Genomic DNA, 15,846 nt, shown 5'->3' with positions numbered 1-15,846 from the left:
TTTGATTTGGAAGAAGTGGAACTCTAGCCTATAAATAATAATTTCAATTGATCTATAGTAGTTATCTGCTCATGGTACATTGCTTCAAAAGATGAAAACTGAAGTGTAGGTTAGAAAAAGCTCCATGCTGCAGTAAATAAGCCAGTCACTTTTTGATGAGACAAAATTTCTCTTTTAGTCAGGAACTTCTGCAGATGTCCTAAATGACCTTGGTGAGACATCCCTCTGGAACCTGTTGCAGGCTACCTCCTTTTTGGGGTACAGGTGCTGGCTCAAATGTCAACCACTGTGGAGTGCTCCTGGTCAAAAGACTTGGAGTTGGACCCATGGGGGTGCTAACTTCCCACAAGGCCTCCTTTAGGCCTGAACCTATGTTTCTATACTGTGTTTAAGTAAAGCCAGGTGATGGTTTTCAGGGTCTTGACATCAATATTTAAATTGAAGTATAGCACACAGTTGAAACCAGCACACAGTTCCATCCCTGTACTTCAAGGAGACTCTTTCCTGCTCTCTTTCTTTTAGGCATTTCTGTCCTGGCCTCTCTGCCAGAGGTTTCTCATCCTAGAAGGATGAAGCAAGGTTTGCTTCTCATTTGGGCACACTGCAGTTTAACAAAAAAAAACCAACCAAACAAGCCAAAAAAACCCAAAAAGAAACCCCAAAAGGGATATCAGTGAAAAAAATGTGAAGTTTATAGATTGCTTAAAACAATAGGAAGATTTATCCAGAAAGACTGAGAAGTTCACATTCAAGGTAACATGGTCATGGTTGACTCCAAACTTTTCCTTTAGAAAGTACTTACGGTAGCAAGTATAGAAGTCAAATCACCTATCTTGTATTGCATATTTACATAATTTGAAAAAAGCTCTATCATCTGACAATGCTGTTATTCAGAGCTTTTTAGCTTTAAGTCATCCTGCAAGGAGCAGGGAGTTGGAATGATCCTTATGGGTCACTTCCAACTTGAGATACTCTATGATTCTATATGTAACAGGAAACCTAATGAATTTACAGCTGGAAAGGAGCAGCTAAACAAAGAGAGGAAGACAATTTCTCTTTCACAAAGCTCACTGGCTGCAAACTTCTGGAAGGCAGAAGGATACAACCAGAGATACTGCTGTATATTCCCTCTCATTTACTTCTCCAAGCTCCTGTGCACAATGTGCCCAAACACACCCACAGGTGGGGATACTATACATCATGAACTGTTTCACTAGGGTTCTTGTTTCTGTTTGCCACATGTGGAACACAGACACCCATTTCCCTACAAGCTCCTCTGCCTGACAGCAATGTAAATGTTTTAATTGTACAAATAGTAATAGTATGTGTAAGGTTTTGCAAAGCAGCCTCCTAAACTCATGGCACGTTCACATTCTAAGTTTGAAGTGGAAAACCTTGAAATGGTATCTAAAATTAATGAGATTTCTACTTTAAAGAGTTAAATTACTGCAAAATTTCCTGAAGTGATTTTATTTCAGTTATGACCAAAAAAACCCCAGTTGTTTCTCAGTAATAGAACATCATTTGTGATTTCTCATTAGCACTGTGCCTGTGGTGAGTGGTACAGAGTGATGCTTTCTCTCTTCTAATGTGAGACAGAAGGTCTTAATACTTTGTATTTCTCAATAAAGAAAACATTATGGGTTGGTTTTCCTATTAAAAGAATTTGTATTCACTGGAGTGGCACAAAGGATCACAACCTGTTAATGTATTCCCACCACTTATTGAACATCTTGTTAGTGAAAGTCTCTGGGCATTTGAAGTCTTACTTTACCGTAAGAAAAGAGATGGAGCAATCAAGATATTTCTAAACAGTCTCTTAGGAGATCATCTTCCAGGAACCTAATATAGGGCCATTTTGTGAGCAATTTGCCATTGGCAGAACTTGCAGTCCCGAAACACTGATTCACAGTAGTAGAAACTCTTTTCTATTATCTTCACTGGCATTGTTGGCTTCCATCACCACTTGCAAATCAAAGAGAAAGCAAATAAGAATTTACAAAAGTGTGAGTCTAGACACTCCAAACTTTTTGTTATGTCAGCATCATCTGGGCATCATGTTGCATGCATTAGGAGATAAAGGAGAAAGTCATTCTAAGGACCTGAACTTACCATTTTCAGGTAAATTGCTGCCAGAGACTTTGAAAGTTTTGGATTAATAAGGTCTACAAGTATTTTTTAACAGCACCAGTTTCAAACAATGAGGCCAGCTCCAAGGCAATACCATTTGCAGCCACTATACCACCCTTTCCCTGTATTGAAAAAAAATGTTACAAACTTTGTTGGCTGTAGCTGGTGTCTTAGAGCTGTATTATAGAATCACAGAACAACTAGGACACAGGATACAAATGATAGTAGAGGTATAAAGCAAGCTTCAGTAGCAACTCATGTTATTCATGTCTGATCATCAAAACCAAACCTGTGATTTTAAACGAGTTCTATTTGAAAAGAGAAAATGCTTGCCTTATTAATAAAGTGGCAGCTAAAACAAGTGTGTCCTACATGTATCTATTGTGTCTATCTAGCAAAACCTACGAACAGCAACATCTTATCATAGGACCACAAACGGGTGTGGTGAATGAGCAAGGGTGAACCAAAGCAAGGCAAAATTCTATTATAAACATATATTTTTGTTTAATAACTATGGTAAAGGTCCCTTTTTAAAGGTCTGACAGCTATTTGCTGATGCTGGCGATGTCTTCTTTTTTCTAGTTGAAAAAAAGCCCTGTTGATACAGTGAGAAACCTTTTCATTTTCTTGATATTGGTGGTCATAAAATAGAAGTTTAAGTTGCAAAATCTTTCATTCTTAAGGAGTTAGATTTGGCAAATTTAGAACATTCGAAGGCATGCCTGTGTAGTAAGATTATATTGTAATCATCAAACTGTCTTTTGTTCCCAACACATTGACATTCTACTTTATTTTCAATTTAAGGTGTAAATGTTTTTCCACCATTCACACAAGAATAAGCACACAGATTGATGTATTTGTATACTAGTTGTCTAGGTCCAATGGAATTGTAACAAAAGAAGAGTTTGTACATGGATCTGAATATTCCATCTCAGTTGACAGGGAAGAGGAGTAGTTCTTAAAATCTGATTGTCATGTGAGTCTATTTAGGTTTTACAAAGTACGAAGAGAGCAGTATCTTTTCTGTTATTGACACGGAGATTAAGATTTTATTCGAGAAATTGGCCCATAACAGGCAACTAAGAAGGAAAAATAGCAAAGCAAAGTGAGAAAGTAAAAAATTATAGAGTAGCCCAAAACTCTACAGCTTCAGGAGCTAGTGTGCAATATTCACTTTTGGTTGATCATTTTAAAGAGCAGGATCCTGTTGGCACTTGTGCCAGTATATTTGCTTTAATCTTCAAAGTACTGAGTTGAGAAGGAGGTGTGGCAGGATAAAAGAATTTGAATTAGAAACTCTTAAGAAGCCTGTTAAAGAGGTTTACAAGATATATTTGAATTTCCCTACCCTAGAACTCTCTCTTTGAGGGTCTTGCTTTCTTTTCTTTCACAGTCTGCTTTAGAAGCTATTCTGTTAATTAGGTAAAATGTTAACCTTTTTTAATGCTGTACTGCTCTTGTTCTTATAGGTCATTACTCTTTCCATATCACTAAATTTATGCTATATAATTTATATTTTTTTAGTACTGATTCTTGCAAATATGTAATAGTCCTTTCCCCACATAACAGTAAAATTAGAAGGCTTTTCTTAGGTTGAACTGTTCTCATTGTTCTTTTACATCTTCCTCCAGTGCAGCCGTCTCTCACTTTTAAGGAGCTCATTCTCCAGGGGTCACGGTCTCTGAGGGACAAGCCACCTGGATGTATTGACAAAAAAACTCAGTAGGTAAAGAGTATAGTACCTAAACTTTTCCCCTGGAGAGCTGGCATCTGCACCTGCGCTGTTCCACCCACAGCTGGCTGTGTTTGCATGTGTGCAGGTTTTATGTCCTGTTGCAACCTTTGTGATGAGTTTGTGGTATTGGCAGCCAAAAAGTCAAAAGGAGATTCAGAAGTGGAGGGCCTCTGAAGCATCTCAAAAAACAAACCAACATCTGTGCTCTTTTCTGCACTCACCAGGCACGTGAAGGGCTGGCAGATGTGCATGAATTGTTAGGCAGCTGTGGAAGCTTCCAGATCAAGTGCTGTCCTTGAAAAGCACAGCTGGGCTGGAGGTTTCACTCAAACTACAGGATGACTGATTTAAAAATAAAATTGCATACAAATGTAGAGTAACTCTTTGAAATATAGATTGTGATTTCTTACTTCCATGAAACTAATTGCTTATAGAAAGCCTTTCCCTTGTAGTTTAAATTTTGAAAATTTACCAGCATTAGAAGATTATTTCAGTGACACAATTTATGCCATATTTAAGTGTTTCATCTGTTTTTAGGAGAGATAATAAGCAAATACTTTGTGTTTGAATACTGTACCTTGGAAAAGTCACTGTCAAAATTAGTAAGTCTAATAATATGTATTTCACAAAGGACAGCAGGAATTAATTTATTTTTCAGAATGCACATTAATCTCTGGTGAGTAATGCTTCATATGGAGTTATTAGTCCTATTTTTATATCCCAGACAATTTATCATAATTAAAATCACTGCTACGTGCCAGATGTAGTCATAACATGGCAGCATTTTTTGACAAAGCTGTCCACAGAGCACTGTACACCTTTGATTGACTCTAATCTATTAATGAGATTTCCAGATAATTCTTTCCATTGCTTTGGAAGAAGTTTCGGCATTCCGTTGCTTCACTTTATTCAAAATCTTAAGGACTCTTTAACAATATAAGACACAGATAACAATGCTACCATTTAGTAGTTCTTCTAAAGTTGTATAGACCTTCTTTGTGTGACCCCATAAGAATGAATTCAGAGCGAGTGTTTAGCATAACACCTACAAGAAATGGGAATGTGTGGGAAGTGCAGCCTCCTGTGATTTGTGGGGAGTGTTAGAACAATGCTGTGAGGGAGCCTTTGCAGAGCAACAGTAGCTGGGGTGCAGCAGGGCTCTGGAAAGCGGTCTGGACATCTGCTACCATCTAAATAGCAGCTGGTCAGTAGAGAACATCTGATAAAACCATTTCTTGTCACAAAACCAAAACATTTTACGGAATGTATATAGAACTGAATGTATGTACTTCCAGAATATATGTACTTCTATCTTGAATAAAAACATTATTTTATTAATAGGGAAGTGTTTCCTTCAATTTTGATTTTGCTCTTAAATTTGGTGTCTCTTTTACTACAGTTATTGTCTTGGGTGATGAGACTATTTCATCCGAATTTGTGTCATTTAATTACTTTTCGACTTGAGTTCAAAATTCTTGGTTTGGAATTGTTTCATTCTCTTTCTCCGAGCTTCAGAGTGTATGATCCTTTATTTATTTGGGCATTCATACTTCTTGACCTCCTTTCACTCTCTGTAGTTGCAGGATGAAGTTGCCTCATTACTTGGCTTGTGCTGACCCAAATACAGTCTGAGTTACAGACTCCAAAATTTTCCATATCAGGCTGTTTTTCAGGTTGACAGCAATACATGGTAATTTTCCTTACCTACTTAAATTTTTAATATTTAATAAATCATATTGAAATGCTAAAAATAGTTCAGAACCTTAATGGCCATTTGAAGGCAGAAAGACCACTGGGAGGGACATTTCACTTAAGGCCATCTGACTTTCATAAAATGTTAATGATATGGGGTAAGACCCAGCTTGCATCTGTGTATTTCAGCTCTGCATCTGACTGTCTAGATCTGAATTTTAGATGTCTAGTGGAGAAAGCCTCCTAAAATAAGCACCTGCCTTCCATGTCAAATGAATGGAAATCTCTAAAGTGCTCCAGAGGGAGAACCTGTCTGCTTGAATTCAAGCATCTAAATAGGTATTTATCTCTCAGCTCAGTGGTGAAATTGAAAAGGTAAATTTTGCTTTAGTATCTCAATAGGTAATCTCTCACCAGGTGTAAGAATGAAATGAGCAAGTAAAGATCTGCTTATGCAACAGTGGCACTGCCATGTGTAGAAGAGAAGGTATGATTTAATCTGCTCATAATTCCACCCAAAAAACACTACCAAGGACATTTTATCAGATGCCTTTTTCAGCATAGTTCAAAAATGGTTATTTGTGAAAACTTGCTTTAGCTGGAAACTAGATAAACCAGAAAACATATTTGCCTCACCTTAAAGGTACCTTTAAAGGTTATATTTTTTCAAGTATTATTTATAACATTTGAACTATGGGCTAGTTCAGCAGCAGTACCTATGAAAATGTCCTTCACCTTAAAGATGAGGGAGGTTTTTGTAGTGGTCCAAATGCAACTGTCAGCAATGAGAGTTTGTGATTGACAGAAAAGATTATTGTTTGCGTTATAAGCTTGTAATTTAAAAGTAAGCTTTCAGCAATATTTTCCAATAAGAGATATGAGAGTCAGTCCTCAACAAGTAACAAGGAAAAATGTAATTTTAAAATAAAAACATGAATCTTAGTAGAATTTCACATTGTGGTGGCATGAGGCAAATCTATTTTTCCAAAGGGAGTGGACAACATGGCTTCCTAAGACAATTATTTTGAATAGGTTTCAGTTTGACATGGGCTAGCGTTATTGACTTCAATCTGAAGTGATCTGGAAAAGGTTGATTCCAAAGAACAAACTTGAGTTTTGAAATAAATAATAAAAGAACACGCACAATCAGAATTTGACTGATATGCTCCTGTTGCTTTGAACAGGTTTTGATATACAAGTTTGCTACAGAAGTTCTTCATTTCAAAAGATGCTGTCTCTATGTAGAAGTTCAAGAGAACAGAACAGAACAGAAGTCTGAACAAAACAGAAGATGAAAGGCAGTGTTGTGACTGGTGCTACACCAGCAAAGCCCCCTGTGAAGGACAGACACCTCCTGGGCCATGGCCAGCTGGCTGCTCAGCACTGTAGTCTGTCTGAACTACTTTGGTAGTTTTCTGGGGAGAGGCAAGGGTTCATTGGCTCAGGAGCTTGTTTCTGTCTCTTCCTTAGTGCCTTCAGTTTGAAAGGAGAAAGTCCTTGACTGAGTTGCATATATCAGCTGGGGCTGATACGGGCCAGAAATGTGCTGCTGTTGAGTGTCTGTCCAGAAGCCTCGCAGTTCAGAGAGGAGGGGGCAGAAACATCCCCTTCCAGCCCAGTGCATCCTTTTCCCCGCTTGCCTCTTCCCCACACTGGCAGATGTATCTGCTGGTCAGCAGTGTTGAGGCTAGAAAGTGCATGGACATATGGACCACAGTATTATAAAAAAATAAAGAATTTATGTTGTTTTTACAATTCCTGCTTTGCTCAAGAATGTTGTCCATACTGTAATTTCATGTTGTTTTCACATAAAAAGTAACAAACTTTTATCTATTTACAAGTTGAAATCAGTATTTCTTTTACTTCAGTAATTCTATTTTTTTTTTTTAATTTCTGTGTTTGGAACCTTTTTCATGAGTAAAGTATGATTTTGCAATAAGCATATTAGGTCTATGGAAATGTGCATCTGATCTATAGTCAGTTAAGATGATACATGTGAAGCTTAAAAGTAAAACTATTGATTTAAAATGTTTATTGGGAAAGAAGCTATGCATATGTTTATGAATTATGGATGTTTCCCATAGCTAAATATTGCCAGTAAGCTTAATGTTTCCTCTTTTACATTTATTTCAGTTGCAACACATCCTAGGATTTAAATAACTGGAGTAATTTCCAAACAGGGTGTCATTGGTGTATTCAGTTCTGAGCTAAATGTCAATTCAAGTGCAGAAAGCAGCAGCTGTTAAAAGGGATTAAAAAAAGTCAATATTTAGACTATTACCAGTGTCTAATAAAGCTGATTCTTGAACACTTTTACTGAGTTTATCAAGTGCCTATTTGTCTACAAAACACGTGAAAGAATAATATTGCTGGCAAACATTGTTAGAATAAATAGCCCTATGGCAGTACCTTCTGCTTGAGGAGTGTGTGTGTTTATATGAAATTAATCAAAGCATGTTGATCTTTCCCATTTTAATAGTTTTAAAACCAAGTCTAATAATTCTTCAATAAGCACTTGTCTCTTCCTTATTGTACCCTTGAAAACCTTGCCCTTCAGTTATTGTAACTTTAAAAGAATCTTTGGCTCCTGAATTAGTCAAGGAACATTTCACAATGTGTTTCTTTGTAGGTTTTGACTGATTTTTGTAAGAATATTTTTAAAAGCTTTTGTATGCCTGATCCTTCTTACTCATGGTACTGGCAGCTGAAAGATGGATTTTTGGCCTGGCATTGAAAGTTAGTGAAGTACCTGAAGCTGCAGAGAGACACTTATTGTTATAGATGGAGTTTTGGGGACCTAAGCCTCTTTGATTTCCATTTATTTCAGTGGAAATTTGGCATATTATCAGCTTCTGAAGTTCCTCATCTATACATACCCATACCTTCAGGCTTCTGACTTTCAAATATGTGACCCTCAAGGTACATTGTCTTTAGCAAACTCAGCCTTGTAATTTGCTCCTTGAACTTAGGCACTCGAAATTCTTTTTGGGAAGATCAGCATTATGGCTGCAATCACTTGATCTTACATTTCCCAACGGGAAGATAAAACAGTGACTAAGACAACAACACTGAGATTTTCTTCTGCATGTCCTTCTCAGTCCCGTGTGGTACAGTGCTGACTTTTGTCCCACAAGGATGCTGTGCCCTGAGCAAAGCGCTCTGGGGTGTGAAAGGTTCAAAGAGCAAAGGTTCACCAAGCGCTGTGAGCAGCTCCTGCCCTTGGGAAGCAGCCTGCACCTCTCGGGGCAGGGTGGGTGATTGGGGATCACAGGTTACAGCCCCAGAAGTCAGAGGAAAAGAAGAGAGCCTAAGTGGTGTAGAAATTCATAAAAAGGTGAAATACACTTTCTGTCTAAAGGACATTTGCATTCTACACAGAGCACATAGTGGCATGCCTCAATCCAATGCCTACCACACAGCGACAGCTCCAGTAGCCTTCCGTCTCTCCTTCACTGCAGCTGCAGAGCACCCCTGCTTGTACTGTGGCACACTCATATGCTGAGAAGTAAAATGTGTTTTTTATGCTTTCTACTGTAAAACAGATTTTCATTCAGTGACTCGTTTCTGTTGAATTATCCCCAAATTTGTCCCTGCTATCACATTGGAAGCCAAATCCAGTGATACCTTGGTTTGACCTTCTGTCTGTAGGCTGGGGATTTGGCCTTTTCCTGTTTCTAACTTAACAGCAAGCCACTTTCAGCAGTTCATGGAGCAGAACCCAAGTCATATGTGGTCTCCCCCAGCTCAAAAAAAAATGAGAAGAAAAGAGAAGAAAAGAAAAAAGTTCTTTGATTTATTAATTTCACAGAAGTCTGTGAAATCAGAAAAAGTAACTTGGCGCAAGAAACAATTTTAAATAATAGATTTCAAGGCTCAAAATAGTCTTCTCATAGCATTTAGGAAGTGCTGCTGCAGCTCAGTTCTTGAGTGTCTGTAAAATTCTAGTGAATTTAAAATCAGTAAGGGGAGGGAGAATCGTTCCTTCGGCAAACTGGGTTAAAGGGAGGACCCCATAAAAAAGTCAGGATACTTCAGCAGTTGCCTTTTAAGATTAAAACCAAAGTTAGTTAAGCGAATAGGATTCTGTCAGCTCAGAAGTTACAATAAATAGTAATAGCTAAGCTATTTGTGGCAATAAAATGATCCTAGACCAACATATTTTAAGTCTCATGGAGAGCACTGGAATTTACTGTATATACTTTAAGATCTCTGCAGATACATTGCTCCTCAGCTGTTAATCATGGACCAGATTTTTGTCTGAAAGTGACCTGACGCGACATCAGACACAAAGAACGTGTCTGTCACCACCAGTAGATTGCAGTCGTAATGCTGAGTTTGAAATATCTGGTTATGGATTGATGTCAGGAACTTCAGAAAGAAATGTAACCAGTAGGTTCAGGTTGTACAACTTCTCAGCACATTTGCTGAGAGGAAGGAGCACACTGTTGTGGTTTAAGCACATGTCTGGGAGCCAGGAGGTCTGGATCTATTCGTGGCCATTTGCTGTGACCTTGGATAAGTCAGGTTATCCTTTCTGGGCTCCTGCACATCCGGTATGATATCTATGCTTAGATAAACACATTGCAAACTGTTTCTATTGTGGTCACTACACTTCTCTTCTGAGGGCATCTTTGCCTTCAAGGCAGTGGCAATGATAGGGGAGGAGCGGGAGAAAGTTGGGTTTTTTTTCCAAGTGGACTCATAACTTCTCCAAGTCCACATGTGATTAACTTCAGTGTTATGTGTGTCTTTCCTCCAAGAACTAAGTGTCACTCTGCATGCCCCAGTCAGCTTTGGTGGGACTTGGCTGCTCTCCCCATGCAGTGGAACAGATGGGAATATGCAGTGCATGTCTAATACTTAATAATCTGTAAGCGTGTAAGGCTGTAAACTTTCCTGCCGAAAGGAATGCTGAGGTGAAGCAGTAGCAAGACTCTCTTATTTGTGGACACTAGAGGGCATTAGAGGAATATTTTGTTCATATATATACATTTAAAAAAAAAAAAAAAAAAAAAGGGGTAAAATAGTTCCCTAAATCTCAATAGTATCACTAGTAACACTTGCAGCTGGAGGGTTGTACCAGAGATTGACATTTTTAGGAGTTTACCTGAATTGTTAGCTATCCATCCATCACTATTCAATACAAGGTTGCTAATCAAACGTAAGATATCTCAGGTGTTAGCTACAAAGGACACTCTAGATTCTAAGATACATGACTAAGTAACATAATTGTGGCTGAACAAGGCAAAAAAAGGGGATTACGGATTTGGTTGTTTATATTGTGGCTGATGACAATCCCAATTGCTTCTCCATTGTGCTTCCAAATCAGGTGGTGGAGGAGAATTTGCACAGAGGTTACTGCATCTTTCCCTTCTGGACACAGAGCAGGTAGAAGCTGATATTTTGCTTTGTCTCTAGGCCTAGACTGGATACTAATAGTGATGTAGAAAACAAACAAATAACCAGAAACCCAAAACAAAACAAAATCAAACAAAAAAAATAAGTCATGAAAGCTGGATCACTAAAGCCACTGGAAGATGACAGTGTTCTGTGTGCAGCTCTGGGGGGTGGCTTTTGTGCAGAAGGTGGTGGGTGGTTCTGATTTTCTGCTACCCTGTGACAATGGGAAAATAATAGTTGGAATATGAAAAATACGAGCTGTTTTCTCTACCGTCTGAGACCAGGAGCTAAGAAATTCTGTCAGTATTAATATCACAAAAGGGAGAGCAATGTTCATTAGTCTGTTCTGCTACAGTTTTTCTTTCCTGCAGCAGCTCTGACAGATAGAACAGCAGCAGGAGAGAGTAAAATAAAAGGAATTAGTCTGAATTTTTACTGCAGGCTTTTCATCACAGAACACGAGTGGGAGGCGAAAATAATAGGAGCATACTGCCATCAGGTAGAAAATTAATAATGTAGAAAACTGCATAAGAGCACACACGTTTGATGTCAGATGCTGTGTAATGGGGTTTGGCTCTCACTGGTGCTCATGATTTTCAAAGAACAGCTGAGAAGAGGCCCTAATGCCTGAGCTCATTGTAAGCACTGAAGCAAGTTCTGGAATTGCTATATGAGTCACAAATTTTGAGTACATTTTGTCTGTGATTGCATGAAACACCTGTACTAAGACACAGAAAACACTTCACCTCAGAAAGCTTTTGTCTGGTTGTCTTGGCATCACCATCAATATATTTGTCCCCACGTCACTGTAATGACAGTCTGATCTTAGCTGGAGTTCTCAGCTGTTGCTATAATCCAAAGACTAAATCCTGCCTCCCAGCAACCATGCCTGTTACTGTCTCTGTTCTAGGAGATTTAAAATTTTGGCAGTTCACAAGTCTGTGACCAGTGGGCTGAATGGGCTTATTTTACTTGGAATTTAAAAGCAGGTCTCGATCATCCCTTGGTGTGCAAGTGTTAACAAACTCATCTTTGCCTCTGCTAAAGATTTGACAGATGTGGCTGCACTAGCAGAGTACAACTCTCCTAAATTTACTTCTTACCAGCAATGATTCTTTTCTTGTACAGCTTAATCCAGAAATGAAATCAGGTAGGTCAGCAGAACTGTTTCCTGCCAGTATGACGACCATACTGGGCCATTTTCTGGGAAAGTTCCATACTTGATGGATTAGATATTGTTTCTCAGTCCGGACTGGTACAATCATTCTGGTGAAGTTTCTGATGTGTAGGTGAGGGCTCTCTGATGCCAGAGGCTGTACTGAGTAGTAGCAGATTTCCTCACTTGACTGGGGTCTGAAAAGGAGATGCAGGTGGTTCCTGCCATTCCTTTTGAAAGTCAGGGGAAGAAACATGTTCCAAATTTTTCTGATACTACAGCCCATGCTGAATAAACAGGGGACATGTCCACGCATAAAACAAAAGTCTGATATTAGCTCCTTTTTGCCAGCTTGCTCCAACTAGCTCTGAGGACACGGATAGCAAGCAACCCACCTACCAGGATCGCCAGAGGCTCCTGCTCCCATTTTCAGCTCATGCAGAAGCACTCACTGCTGCCATCCCTCCTCTGTTGTGGTTCCCCCAGTTAGCATGGCTGACCTGGCCCTGGTACTGACCAAGCCTGCTCTTGCTCCAAGGTGCCAGCAAGCCCTCAGTATCCTGCACAGAGGGAAAACAGCCTTTTGCTCCATCTGTGCAGTGCTGTGATTTTTAACTTCTGGGTCTGTGTGTTTTAGAAATTTGAAAACTCACACTGTGCCCCTGGATAGCTGATCTTTTCCTTACGTTAGCTTGCATTTCATTGCAGCCAGGCAGTGTTGCTTAAGTTCTCTTTCTTTCTCATACAGAAGGCCAAATGGTGATAAGCTCCTTCTCCCCTGCCTTGCCATCAAAGTCTGATAGATATTTACCTACCCCTCAAATTGTAGTTTAAGTGGTTTTTTTTCATCCTTAGGTTGTTAATAAGTTCCAAGCTGGAGCCTTTTCTCAGATGGCATTGCAAATGTTATTTCAATTACACTCTATTGCATTCATGGCACTTCCAGTGGGATGAGATTGCCTGCCACAGAAATAAAGTGTTATTTACAGTAAAGACACTTAATAGATGCTGGCATATGTGTCTTTGTAATGTCATATCTGCATGACTGACAGGGAATGCCAAAGAGAGCAGCAAAGGTTTCTTTCTTACCTTTGACTCTCCCACTATTTGGCAGAGGAGAGCAGACAGCCTAGCTCACAGAAATACTATTTTTGTATTGCACAGAAGCAAGGGAATGAGACTTTCAGCTGGCATGTGCACTTGATGCCCATTTTTTAACTACTTGAACATGTGCAGGAAGAAAAACCATGGTAACGGGAACTAGTTATGGATGAAACGTCCTGGTGAGTATTTTTTGAAAACAGTATTCTGAACTGTCTGAATAATTTCTGTTCCTCCTCTCTGTGGTGCTTTCATCAGATCATGTTCTGCAGTGTGGTTTTGCTCCTGTGCATTATGCATTACTGATTTAATTCCTACCGCAAAAGAGGTGCCAAGTCATTTCCAAAGATGCACAGATACTGGCATGAATTCAGACAGGAAAACAGGTGACAAACCCAAACTAAGCAGTACAGTCACCAATAGATTTAAAAATCAATGGTCATATGGCAAATATTGCCCAAACATGAATGATATTTTGAGAGCTTCAATTGCATGAAGTTTATTCTGGTCACTATTTCAAATTCATTTTCCTCTAAACAATTAGGCTGGGAGTAGGATGTACCTACAGTAATACTGAGAGAGTTGCACTCAATGGATCATTGTTAAAGACCAACAGTTGGAATTTATATTGAAAGCAATTGGAATTGAAAGGAATTGGAAGTAAAACAGTAGAGTAGTGGGCCATATGGAAGCAGTTGTGAGTGTTATGAACAACTGATAGGATACAAATGTCTATTTTTGTCTCTTCCTCCAGTAAACACTTACAGAAGGAATCCAGCTTCAAATTGTACACTTGCTTTGTGTTAGCAATAAACAGCCATTTGTTAACAATGATCTGTTTTGATAACTCTGTTCTTTGACATTTCAGGGTTTCTATCTTTGAAAATGTTCATCTGTGCTACCCAAACTGTAGTTAACTCTTCTCAAGTCACTTGCAGAAGAGCTAGAAGCTCATCTCCTCAGATTCACTCGTGCTGTTTCATAACCAGAATATTTAATATTCTCAGTTTTAACATCTGCTACCCCAGGGTGCTTCCCAGCACAGTCAGCAGTGCCTCTATATGGCTCCGGGATAAGAAAATGGGACTTTTCAGCCCTTTACAACCTCAGAATTGGAAGAAGAGAGGGTCAAGCTGCAAAGCATTGACTTGGAATTAAGGGGCAGAAATGTGGTAGAAGAATGGGGCAGGAATGAAGGGGAATAATGTTTGTTTATTTGGCTGAGGCTGAAAGGGGTCACCCAGCAAATACATGACACAGATCATGACTTTCCAGGGGACAAAAGAAACTTTTAGAGGAAAGGGAGGAAGGAGCCTGCTTGACTTGTTAACTGGGTCAAAAATCAGGGATGAAGGCCAGAAAGGGCAGGCAAAAGACAGGACATAGGGAACTGTAATGCATAAATCCACCAGTGTGACACAGTTACGTGTTACGGGCAGTCAGGCTTCCTTGTCTCTCTCATGGCTTATTCTGATTACTGGAAGGTAAAGCCTGCTAGGCTGACTGTAACTGCAGGCAGCAGCTAATGCTAGAAGATTTTTCAGGATTTACGGCCTCCAGTGTTAAGTACTTGTGTAGCAATATTACAGAGAAAATACAGAGATGCATTAGAGAACTTTTTGGCACCTTCTTCATACTTGCAAGGTGACCAGAGATGGCAGGGCCACCCCAAGCACTCTGTGTTTTCATACTGAAAGTTACTCCACTGTTGTAACTTTTAACAATGCTTTGCACTTTCATGAACACTCACCTGATTCAAAGTTCCACTAAATAGTTAAGGAAGAAGGGATTTATATTTATTTTGTGGTTGAAGGGTGAAATCATGAACAGAACAACAGTTACTTCCTCTGTTTAAATTTCAGTTGCTTTGTTTGAAACTGAAGCTCAAGGCAGAAGGCTTTGAAGCTTACCTTTGGTTAGTTATTTTAAGCATCTTGTGGGCTGCAGCAGAGTAGGAGGGTATCACTGGCAAATAAGCTTTGTATTTTTGACAGGGAGACTTGTGGCATTTCAGTAGGTTGGATCCTTTTGCAGCAGAAAGACTGATATGTGTGGCAGCATTTCTGATGTTTTTCATCTGGAAAAGAAACCCCTTCCTTTTGTAGTAAAGGCATCTTTTGCATCATTCTTGCAGGATGAGAGAGGGAGACTTACTGGTTCAGCTCCTGTGCAGGCTAACATCAGATAGCAAGAGACATAACATAGGTTCTGCCTGATGATTTCTTGACAATGTTTAAAAATCTAGGTTGGTGTAAGTTAGTTGTTCAAGAAAACTTTAAAATAAAAACAGGCTTGACTCTGCTGGGCAAAGCTTTAATGCAATATAACTGGGTTGTAGGATTCCCATGAACTTTAATGTGTCAGGACAAATTATTCACAATGGAAGCTTCCTCTTCCCCCTCCTCTCCAAAATACAGAAAGCCTAAAAGGGAACCAGCTTCCATTAGTCTGTCCATGTGTCCTCCCCACAAAGTCTGCAGAGGTTTCAGCTCAAAACACGTATGGAAAGTGTATGAATACTCAGTAAATTTACAGGAAAAACATGTCATTGTTTTCTTCCTGAAATATAAAGTCACTTGGGATCTTAGGCAGGAAAGATTTTAACACAATTACATGCAATACAATTATTCAT

The sequence above is a fragment of the Poecile atricapillus genome, chromosome 3 (genome assembly GCF_030490865.1).
Source record: "Poecile atricapillus isolate bPoeAtr1 chromosome 3, bPoeAtr1.hap1, whole genome shotgun sequence".
Classification (NCBI taxonomy): Eukaryota; Metazoa; Chordata; class Aves; order Passeriformes; family Paridae; genus Poecile; species Poecile atricapillus.
The sequence above is the reverse complement of the archived record's forward strand: the minus strand, read 5'-3'. Positions refer to the sequence as shown.